Below are 12,649 nucleotides of genomic sequence, written 5' to 3'. Positions count from 1 at the left end.
TATCCCCTCCACCACCTAGAGTCTGAGAAAGGCATTCATGAGAAACCACCAAAGCTCTGTAGCAGGTTGCAGATGATGCCACCATGGGAGGTGCCACCGTGAAGCTGGGATCTGTGGTTCCAGCAGGAATCATCAAATCTGAGAGTTGTAGGGCCAGGTGGTATGACCTGACCTTCAATGACTATGATAAGCCCTAGGGACTGAGGAGAGCTCAGAGTGTGTTTACCCAGAGGCATGAACGCTTGGCTCTGATGCAGCCCCATTCTCTAGGACACTAGCTATCTGCCTGGCTGCAGTTTCATTGCATTGAGCACTTTGCATCCTTGCTCTGGCAGTTAAGTGGTTCTTCCTCTTCAGAACAGATAAGTATTCCACATATAAATTTGCCTTTCCTGTCCACACAGCACATGTATGTTTACAGAGGGCCTCTTCATTGCCATGGCAGACCACATAACATTGCCAATTAAACCAGAATTTCAGGTGTTCTCATAGATTTCTTAATGGCCTAGAAACACGTGCTTTTACTGGAGGTGAATGTTTAAATAGCAATGTACAATCAGCACAAAAATACACCCACAACTCTCCAGTCAGGTAAGTCATATTTTCTAATAGTGATGGCTGTAATCCACTGAGGACCAATAGAATGGAAATAAAAGGCCAAAGATGTGTCAGAGGAGTTCCGGTGTTAACAAAGGGTGACTCATCAAAAAGACAGCTGCCAAGGTTTCTGGATGCTCACTTGAATCTGACCTGTCACACCCACCACCTTCAACCACACCACACAAATTTGAATAAAGCATAAGTCTCCTCACCATATATACCCAAAAGGGAGCAGAAAACCACTGCAGGCGGGTGAAGTAGCAAACATGGGTATCAGCAGCCAACTACATACACCTGTTAAAAAGGTAAACCGAGGCACAAGAATTTAAGAGTTTATTTGAGTGAGTAGTGTTTCATGAATCAGACAACTTCAAATCAGAAGTAGTTTGGGAGCCCCACTGAGGAATCCAAGTGAGAGGCTTTTGTGAGACCAACAGGGAGGTAAAAGAAAGGAAATGTTTGATTAACTAGTTACAAGGTTGCCTTACTCAGTCTATCCCACTGGAAAGTTCCTAGTTATATAATTTAAGTGAGTTTGCTCCTTGTTAAGGTTTGAGCTTAAGTTTTTGTTTTTTTTTTTTTTTAACATTTATTTTAGAAACAGGGTCTCACTCTGTCACCCAGACTGGAGGGCAGTGGCGCCTTCTTAGCTCACTGCAGCCTCGAGATCCTGGGCTCAAGCCATCCTCCTGCATCAGCCTCCTGAGTTGCTGGGGCTACAGGTGTGCACCTGTAAAATTAGCACAGCCGGCTGATTTTTTTTTTGTTTTTATGTTTGTAGATATGAGGTCTCTCTGTGTTGCCCAGGCTGGTCTTGAGTTCCTGGCCTCCCAGCCTCAGCCTCCAAAACTGCTGGGATTACAGAGACAAACCACTACACTTGGCCAGATTCCTTTTTTCTTTAATACAGGCATTTACAAGAATTAGCCCAAGTTAAGTTTTCCTTGTGTTTTTGAAATCAAGCAGGGTTAGGGTCACGTATGAGGCCTGACCTAATTTGTCCACTCAAGGATTTTTCAGGCCCGGTTTTCATTTTATTTTACTTCAATGCACCAGGCCCAACAAGAAGCAGCATTAGGCATTTTTAAAGCAAAATGCAAAAATGTTCAAATTACTTAGTGATGGAAAGTTAAATTTTAAGAGTTTAACTCTGGAGGAGCAGTGGCTCACGCCTGTAATCCCAGCACTTTGGGAGGCCGAGGTGGGCAGATCATGAGGTCAGGAGTCCAAGACCAGCCTGAGCAACATGGTGAAACCTCGACTCTACCAAAAATGCAAAAATTAGCCAGGCATGGTGGTGCGCACCATGTAATTCCAGCTACTAGGGAGGCTGAGACAGGAGAATTGCTTGAGCCCAGGAGGCAGAGGTTGCAATGAGCCAAGATCATGCTACCGCACTCCAGCCTGGGTGACAGAGCAAGACTCTGTCTCAAAAATAAATAAATTAATTAATTAATTTAAAAAAAAAAACTTTACTCCTACAGATTTTTTTCCAAAGGGGAAAAATAATTGAATAAACCAAACAAGAGAGAAAATTCAAACCTGAGGGGAATAAGTTTTCCATAAAAGATAAGCTCTTTTAAAAACAAAAAGTTTAAAAAGCTAGTCAATTTCAATCCATTTTTTCCTTCTATTACACAGCCCTTGTGCCTAATCCCTCATTTCCAAAACGTGGTTGCTGAAAAGCATGACACCTGCAGCTAAAGTTAGGTTCCTAAGCGCTTCTCAGAAGAGAGTCTGATTGTTAGGTCTGGAGCAGGACCCAAGAACATGCACTTGGGAACCATGGGCCCAGCTGGACTGGGAGGAAGTGAAGAGGGAGCCAAAGGGAGGTGTGAATCTGAGCGAATCTCTAAGCTCCTCCCCTTGAAATGAGGGTACACATCAATCAACTAGATAGGTAATTGAGAAAGCATCTTGAAATTAGATTGATTTCTCGGTAAGCAATATAATCCCGAAATTCAGCAGTCTAGCCTTGCATGCTGTATTGGCCAGAGTAGGCTGATACAACAAATAAACTCTGAAATCTCAGGGGTTTCACATCATCCAGTTTTCTCACCTCACAGTCCAGAACTTATAAGCAGACAGCCCCAGCCCCACCCACCATGCAGAGACTCAGGTTTCCCTTTCTTTGCCTTGCCCAGCGGATGGGGAAGGGGGGACGAGAGGGTTCCTTGTGGAAGCAGTGTGTGGGCTAGGCCTGAAAAGGCAACTTTTCATCAGCTAGAACCTAGGAGGCTGTGGCCACAGCTTCTCCTGGCTCACTGGAAAGGAGGCTGGAAACGGCATCCCCAGGAAGAAAAGAACCTGGATTTTGGTGAGCGAAGGTCCCTGCCATGTAGGTGCACAGAATTAAAGGGTGAAGCTCTGCAATTCAAATGTCAGAAGGCCATATCAGAAATCGCTGTAGATCATATGCACACTGCCTGGTCTCTGGGGGACCCGCAGCATCACAGTGCCTGACATTGGAAATGCAGACTGGGCCCATCCTGATGCACTGAAGTTGATTGACATTTGCATTAAAATGTGAGAGGCACTGCTTGTGCCAATTTAAAATTGTCTTCAAATAGTTTAGTCTTAGGGTAACTTTCAAGGGCAGTGGAAATAAAGACTCCAATTTGATTAAAATTTGCCAGACATTTCCATGCATGTCACCTCAAATTTAACAGTGATTAAAATAATGATTTCATAGCACGATGACAGATTTCAAATTCAGATCCCCTGTTTCCTGTATATATCTCAAGTTCCAAGTCCTAAGAACTATCTTGAAAATTCTGTAAGCACACAAGGAATATGTAAACCTCAGAATGCACGTAAGACAGCCCTGTTTACAGATAGTTGAGGCTGTTTGGGATGAAATTCAGATCAAACTCAGCACTTGCATCATGTGCACTAATACATTAGGAAGCCCAGGCAGTAACTGTTACATTGATGATTGACTGGGTAAAAGTCCAAGGTTACTAAGAGATCTGAGCACCTGTGAGTGTGGGCCTAATCTGATTTTCATTCACAAACCAAGCTCTGTTAGGCAGCGTTGGCAGGACTAAGGATCCGCATTATTTCTCTAGGGAAAACCTTTCCATCTGTCAAACAACGAGCTCACTGACAAACTCACTGCCACCGGATCCACAAGACACAGAACATCTTGTGCTCCGCACGAGAGGCATGGGGGAAATTATCCCAGAAGATAACAGAAGGGTGTTCTGGAACTTCAAATAACTTCCCCAGAGCAGGTTGCTTTTTGCCTTATTTCTAAATTATCCACCAAACATATTCTCCAGAAAAAACAAAATTTCATACCTTGGTTATTGTAATTCTCCCTTAAAAACAAATGGGATAGAAAGAAGTCCCACACGGCCAGAGCACAAGTAGGTGCAGCAGATAATAAACTCTTCCAGGCTTAAGACCCATATCAATGGAATCAGTTTTATGATTCTCAGTGCCTCATTTCCTACTCGTTTTATTTGTGAACCATCAGGAAAGTAAACACATAAGGAGGGAAAAAAAATGGAAATTCATATTAAAACTCAACCCAGCTAGGGCTAATAATGCACACCATGACCCCAGGACAAGGGTGCTCAGGGCCTCAATAAAGCTAAGGTCTTCGATGTGGGGATGTCAGGTATGTCTCTGAGCTCTCAAAAATCTTGAGCAAAAATCATATTGCATTTAGAACACATCTGACGTGTACTGTTATGAGCCCAAACTTGTCACTGGTTCACAGGTGCTTCATGGGTAATGAGAAACAGACTAGCTGATCTCATTCCAAACCTCCTGCAAGCTAGGTGCAAAGAGGCATGTAAATATTAACCATTTCACCTAAAAACATCATTCAGTGTTTTTTATTTGTGGGGGAAGTTCCTGTAGAATACTTTTATAATGGATATTATACATTGGTGAAATTTTGACTTCACTCTGTACAAATGAGATTAGGATTTCTCTAATAAATGAAGAGGCATACAGATATTTAAGCTGGTCATGGTGGCTTATGGCTATAATCTCAGCACTTTGGGAGGTCAAGAGGGGACAATCGTTTGAGGCCGGGAGTTCAAGACCAGCCTGGGCAGCATAGGGAGAACCTGTCTCTACAAAAATAAAAATAAAAAAGTTAGCCAGACGTGGTGGTGCACACCTATAGTCCCAGCTGCTCAGGAGGCTGAGGCAGGAGGCTCACTTGAGCACAGAAGTTTGAGGCTGTAGTGAGCTAAGAAGATACCACTGCTCTCTAGCCTGGGCCACAAAGCAAGGCTCCGTCTCTAAAATATAAATAAATAATATATTTAGACATATATAAGAGAAGAGAAAGATGCTGAGAGCTGAGAGTTCCATACTTTTCAAACTGTGTGGGGAGCATCAGGGAATTGCACCAGTGGCTGCCTCCACCTGAGGAGCTCTGCTAAGGATTTAATGGATATGCTCCTTTATAGGATTGGAAAACTGAACAGAGAAGGGTTGAGAACCGTGAATGCTATTTAAGTTGGCCTCTCTGTCCTTCTGCCAATGTGATGAATGGGCACGGTAACAGAGAAACCCTGGATGACAAGAGGTAACACACGTTGGGTCAATAGGACAGGGCCTCACACACAGAAAGCATGCCATGCACGTTGGACACCACTGTTACTGCCCCACCATTGTTGATTGACAGGGCTAGGCAGCGTTCGAGAGGACACACCTTCCCCAGGAGTATGACTCTGGGGCATGTACCTGACAACTTTGGTACTTTTCACTTTTCTCTCCAAATGTAAAGGTTGGCTGTAGCAAACTCAGACACTAGGTAAAATATACTAGGCACAGAGTTTGGAAATACTAAATTCCTTCACTCATGAAATATTCTATGGAGTTGTCTCATGAAAAAACACACATGCACACACATACATATATATGGGTGCACACACACGTGTACACACACATACACCAGCCTTAAGAAGAATTTTTCCTTCTTTTCGCTTTTCACTTGATGACTGAGTGGTGGAATTTAAACACTGAGGACACCTGAGAACTGCAAAAGAACTGTGGACACGTAGTGACTCCATCCAAACCTCTGCATGAAACCATTTCACCAAACACCAGCATGGCTTTTAGCAGCATGAGGCTATGTCCCTGGGATGTTCTCAGCCCCCCCTTAAAATACCTGCAAGTGAAAACTCAATGCTTCCAACATTTATTTGTCCCAACAAAATTTAGTATTTGTTCCAACCAAAACCTAGTGATAGGCAAAAGAGGCCCCTAAACCTCACCATAGGGCAGTTATGTAGAAAGCTTGCAATTATACGTTCTTCATCTGTCCTTGAGAATGTAAATCTTCTATCACCCAGAACTGTCTCTACAGGGACCTGGAAGACATCTCTTTGAAATGGCAACTTCCAAGGAAATCCCTTTGCCCTGGCTTTGCTCCCACAGTCACCGGGGGAAAGGACGGCCTGACGGCTGAGTGGGAGAGAGGACGGCCCTCCCTCTAACCTGCCTCATTGCCTCCTGTCAGGAGGAGTTTGCTTCTCCTCCAGATGAGCCCCAATTAGCATGCCCAGGTGGCCTAGACACATGGACCAACCCTCCTTAACACCTTCAGTGCCTTTCCCTGAGTACAGCCTTTATGTAGATAATGCGTTATGGGAAGGCAGGACCTGGGACTCTAGCAAGTAGCCACTGACGGATGAATGAATGTATCGATATGGTTCAGATCTGTGTCCCCACCAAATTCTCATGTCACATTGTAATCCCCAGGGTTGGAGGTGAGACAGGTGAGAGGTGATTGGATCATAGGGGCAGAGTTCTCATGAGAGGGTTAGCACCATCTCCTAAGTGCTGTTCTCGTGACCATGACTGAGTGAGTTTTCATGAGATCTGCCTGTTTAAAAGTGTGCAGCACCAGCCACCTCTCTCTCTCTTCCTCCTGCTCCAGCCATGTGAAGTGCTGGCTCCCTCTTCATCTTTCACCAAGACTGTAAGTTTCCCAAGGCTTCCCCAGAAGCAGAAGCCACGATGCTTCCTGCACAGCCTGCAGAACCGTGAGCCAATTAAACCCCTTTTCCTTATAAATTACCCAGTCTCAGGCATTTCTTTATAGCAATGCAAGAATGGACTAATACATATGTCAATCAGCATTGCTCATTGCCCCAGATTCCAGCCTGCAGGCCTGGAGTGAAACCTCACATGTATAGGGAAGGTCCCTTGACCTTTTCTCATCACAGGTGCCCAGGCTGGGCTAAGTTCTTATTACAAGTCCTCCACACCACCGTTCCCCTTCCATGGAAGCCATTCATTCATAATTATATGTTGTCATTTATTTCCCCCATAAGACTGTTGGTGCTGTTCCCTGACTTAAAAATATGTGCGCAGGCCAGAGAATAGTTCAATAGTTCCAGGAAAAAAATTGAAGCAATATATGGGTGAACCCTACCTTTGAGAAAGTCAGTTTTTATAAGACTGTGAGATAATAATAAGCAACCTATTTGTAGTCTTTACTTTTTAAAATGCTTCCCTATACACGATGGTCATAGTAGCGATATTCACAATAACCAAAAGGTAGAACAATCCAAGTGTCCATAGTGAATGAATGGTTGAACAAGATGTGGCATGTATATACAGTGGAATCAGATTCAGCTGCCAAGAGGAAGGAAATTCTGACATGTGCTACTACATGGATGAAACTTGAAAACATGATGCTAAGTAAAAAAACCCAGTTATGAAAGGGCTATTCCTGTAATGATTCCACTTATGTGAGGTCCCTAGAGTGGCCCAATTCATAGAGAGAGAAAGTAGCATTCAGGTTACCAGGGTCTGGGGAGTTAGTGGTTAATGGGCATAGAGTTTTAGTTTTGCAAGATGAAAAGAGTTACGGAAATCTGTTGCACAGCAATGTTAACACTACTGAACTCTACACTTAAAAATGGTTAAGATGGTACATTTTAGGCTTTGTATATTTTACTATGATTTTTTGAAGACCAAACTAAATAAGTAAATAAAATGTTTCCCTGCATTAGCTCATTTGTACCCTGCACCAACTTGGATAGGTTAGGAAGCAGCAACAAAAGATCCTCTCTCCTACTCAGGCAGCTCTCCCAGTCAGGCCCACCTCGGCCTCTGTACATGTCCACACGTGGGAACACCTCTGCCGCCACGGGCCACACTGCTCCTATGCTGGGACCAAGGAAAAGCAGGGTTGTTTCGTAGACATCACTGACTCCTCAGGACCTCTCACAGTACAGATACAGGTCTGGCTCTGCATAAATGTGTGCTGAATAAGTGATGGATCCCAATGTCATGCGTGGGGCAACTCAGCCAAGGAAGGCTCAGTGGCTTATCTGAGCATGCTCAGCTAGTCAGAGGGTCAGAGCTCACACCTCTTTTCCTTGCCTCCAAAATATAAACTAGATAAATCAAGGAGAAAAAAATCACGTTCGTACAGATGGAGCTCATGGCACTTCCTAACACTTGTCCAAGTTTTTTACACAAGCTTCAGGAGTGTATTAAAAATACATCATCTAATTCAAGAAAAATGAGAATGAAAATTAATATTCCTACCCAGTTTGAGGTATGAAAAGGTAGTACTCCCTGTATTATTTATATCATTCTTTAATATCTCTCAGTTCTGATTCTGAGAGATCAAACTGTCATCCCCCAGACAGTGATGGGAACAACCCCAGGCAGCAGGTCCCTTGAAATCACCCTCAAGACTTATAAAGCCAAGAGCCTCGAGCATCTGTGTGTGAACCACACCAGCACGGCAGCAACCTTTCACGAGGTGCACTGCTTTAACCTCCAAGACTCAATTCACAGAGACCACCTAGAACACAGAAGACTGGCAGGAGCTCCCTTAGAAAACGTGTGCAGCTCTCCTCTGTGAGCACACCGAGGAGGTGGGACAGCTCTGCATGCCAGAGCTGTCCAGCCTGACCACAGGTCTGAGAGAATGCACTTAGAGAGATGCTTCAGGGATGAGAAGGAAGAAAGTTCACTGCACCAGGGGCTCTGAGACCACAGTGCATCCTCCTCATGGCAGGATCCCAGGAGCAGCACCTGGCACATCCGCAGCACACAATACCTTGAGTGAGTAGAAGCTTGAGTGGATGAGTCCATCAAGATCAAAGCCTCTGATCTAGACATCCTGCTTCTTCCCAACAACTGCACCTATACACTTTTGGAAGCAAGACTCAAGGCTGGAGAGCGCTGTTTTCTGTGGAAATGGGGAATGTTCTCTTTCAAAGGTGTCCCTTAGGTACAGCCCATAAATACATGCACAGCAGTCCTAGACGGATGCTAGTTAAGAGAATGGGGTCTTTATGAAGAAGGTTTAGGAGAAAGGCAAAGTGGACATAAAACTGATTTTGTGAGTCTTATTTGCAGAAGGAGAAAAGGATCTGGGGAGTCCGGTTATTTTTCTAGTGTACTGGCAGTTCCACATACCCCGGAAATGGGGGAATGACACATCTGCCAGCTCTCCCCATTTGCTCTTGCCCTGACCTGGAGGCAGGTGTGCAAAGCAGAGCAGGTGTGAGTGGACAACGTGCACCCCCTTGTCTTCCACTATGATAACTCTACTCACAGAGCAGCCATTGGCGGCCTCTTCTGACTGATCCTGAAGGATGGAGACCTCAAAATTCAGCTTAAGCCACTAAGTATAATTTGTATTTTGGAAATAGTTCGTCTAAGACTTGTGACTAACAATCCCCCCTCAAGATCTCTTTTTGGGTCCCCTGAAACCCTGAATGTCACCAGAGCTGCCTGGAGGACCCTAGGAATAGTCACAGGTATCACTCGCCTCTTGCCCTTAGCCTCAGCCTTTCTCAGAAAACTTAGGTAAATAGGGAGGCTCAGTAAATGACACAAGATGAAAAATGGCTATTACTTCTGAGTCTTCTGAAAGTAGAAGATGCCACATCCAATGTGTTAAGACATTTCTATCCTAGCTGCCGGGCCTGAACACCATCCTAACACAAAATACATGACATCCACACTCCCAAAGCCTTCCCAAAATACTTTACAGGGAAGGGAGTAAACGGCACTGCACACTAATGTTAAGTATAACTGCATACACTCTGGCTCTTACTACTAATATAACAAAGAAAGAGTATGCAGGAAGCTTTATTTGTACCCAAAAGTATTCATTTTCTAAATGTTTTATTGTATTTTAGATGCAGTGGAGTACATGTGCATGTTTGTTACATGGGTATACTGTGAAGTGGCGGGGATTAGCCTTCGAGTGTAGCCATTATCTAACTAGTAAACATTGCACCTGATCGGTCATTTCTCAGCCCCTGACCTCCTCCCGCCTCCCTGCTTCTGGAGTCCCCAGTGTCTATTCTTTCCATCTTTATGTCCATGTGTACCCAGTGTTTGCTCTCACTTATAAGTGAGAATATGCAGTATTTGTTTTTCTGTTCCTGCACTAGTTCACTTAGGAAAATAGCCTCCAGCTCCATCCATGCTGTTGAAAGGGACATGATTTCATTCATTCTTATGGCTGCATAGTATTCCATGATGTATATATGCCACGTTTTCTTTATGCAGTCAACCACTGATGGGTATTTATATTAGTTCCACGACTCATGACTTTGCTATTGAGAAGAGTGTGCAATGAATATATAAGTGCAGGTGTCTTTTTGATACAATGATTTCTTTTTTGGGGGGGGGTTACATACTCCATAGTGGGATTGCTGGATCTAATGGTAATTCTATTTTTAGTCTAGAAATAACATTTACTCATTCATCTACTCAATATTATGCACATTTAAGGAGTACTTACTGCGTACTGAACTACAATGAACAAAACAAAAATCTCTGCCTTTATGTAACCTTACAGGGGCAGACAGAAGATAAATCAGTGCTCCAAGCACTTGTGACATTAACTTACTTAATCCTTACCTCAAACCTACGAAATAATGTCTGTTGCGCTCCTAATTCTAAGATGATGAGAGTGAGCCACAAACTGGTTAGACTTGCCCAAGGCCACCTGGGTAGGGAAGGAGAGTTACGGAGTCATTTTCTCACCATAAAAGTGTTTCGTGTCTGTTCTCCTGACAAATCATCACTTCATGTGGAATTATAAATAACTATAATACATCTAATTTTTAAAATTGAACTTCCTATCTGATAGGAATTGCCCTCAGCTGTCAGTAACAGGGAACTAAATGTGGTGGATAAAGCAAATGGATGTAATATTCTTCACACAGGACACAAAGTCTGGAGGTTGGGGCTCCAGGGTAGATGCGGCAGCTGCAAAATGCTTTTGGAGACTGGGGCTTCTTTTCCTATTCCACTCAGTCATGCTCTGTATGTGACTTTTATCCACTGTGTTTCACCTCATTCTCATTCACTTCACCTTCACATTTCAGGCAAGAAAAAAGGAAAAAACCCCTTATCAACAAAATCTGCCATCTTTTTTTTTCTTTCTTTTCTTTTCTTTTTTTCTTTCTTTCTTTTTTTTTTTTTTTTTGAAATAGAGTCTCCCTCTGTCACCCAGGCTGCAGTGCAGTGGCACGATCACAGTTGACTGCATCCTTTACCTCAAGGTCTCAAGCCGTCTTTCCGACTCAGCCTCCTGAGTAGCTGTGACAATAGACATGTGCCACCACACCCAACTATTTTTTTAAGTTTTTTTAGAGAGGGAGTCTCACTATGTTGCCCAGTCTGGTCTCAAACTCTTGGCCTCAAGTGATCCTCCTGCCTCTGCCTCCCAAAGTGTTGGGATTGCAGGCATGACCCATTGCTCCCAGCCAAATCTGCCACACTGAAAATTTTCCCAGCAGCCTAACTAGTGACATGTTTACAACTTATCCATGAGAACCATGTCTGGTGGTCACCTCTAGCTAGAGACACCATCACCCAAAACAAAGTTGGGAGTGTTGTCCCTTAGAAGATGAAAAGAACAGACATGTGCAAGAGTCCTCAGGATCATCTTGGGCATTCTTGGCCCTTCATATTTTCAAATGTAATTTAGTCAATTTCTACAAAAAAAAAATGCTGAGATTTTTATTGCAATTGTATTGACTATTATGATCTTAAGGAGAACTGATATCTTTACAATATTGAATCTTATAGTCAATAAATAGGGTTTCCCATGAAATTTAATATCTCTCAACAATCTTTTGTAGTTTTCTGTGTAGAATCTCATGCACATTTTATTGGATATATTCCTAGCTAGTTAAGATTTTTGTTGTTATGGTAAATTGGAGTGCATTTTATTTTATAAGCATTTGTTGCCAGTACACAGAAATAAAGTTGACTTTTTATTGATCTCAAATCCAATGACATGGGTGAGTTAATTTAATTTTTCTGATACTTGGCTTAGACTCCTTGGACTTCTGCAGAAACCAGATGTCTGTGGTGAAAAATTGTAACTTTATTTTTTCCTCTACAATACTTCCCCGCCCTTATCGTATTGCTTTTTCCTTTCTTATAATGTTCTTGTCATATTATGATAGCAAAATTATGTTGACTTTATAAAGTTAATTAGGAAATGTTCCTTTTCTCTATCCTCTAGGAGTTGAGAGTAATTGGAATTATTTCTATCTTAACACTTTGTAAGATTTCATTGGAGAAGCCATCTGGACCTAAAGCTCACTTTGGGAGGAGTATTTTAGTTATCTATTCAGTTTTTGTTAATACTTGATGAGATTTTTAAGAAGTATTTTTATTTTGGTGCTATTGTTAATTGTATTGTATTTTAAATTTCAAATTCCTTGTATAATAACCTTGATAATTTCACTTATTAGTTCTAGGAGCTTTTTTTGTGGCTACCTTAGAGTTCTGTATACAGTGTATAAACAGTTTTATTTCTTGATTTTTCCATGTGTATTCCTTTTACATCTCTTGGGTACCTTATTGAACTGGTTAGAACTTATCTTGGGATGTTAAGTAGGAGTGGTAAGAAAGGACAATCTTGCTTTGTTCTGATTATCAGAGGGAAGAATTTAGTCTCTCATAATTATGCTAGCTGTAGGATTGTTGTTTTTCTTTGGTCAACTGTGTTTATGAGTTTAAGAAAGTTGCTTTCTGTTTCCAGTTTGTTGAGAGTTTTTATCGTGAATGTATATTAAATCTTCTTGTT

Source organism: Pongo pygmaeus, chromosome 16, assembly GCF_028885625.2.
Source record: "Pongo pygmaeus isolate AG05252 chromosome 16, NHGRI_mPonPyg2-v2.0_pri, whole genome shotgun sequence".
Lineage (NCBI taxonomy): Eukaryota > Metazoa > Chordata > Mammalia > Primates > Hominidae > Pongo > Pongo pygmaeus.
The sequence above is the reverse complement of the archived record's forward strand: the minus strand, read 5'-3'. Positions refer to the sequence as shown.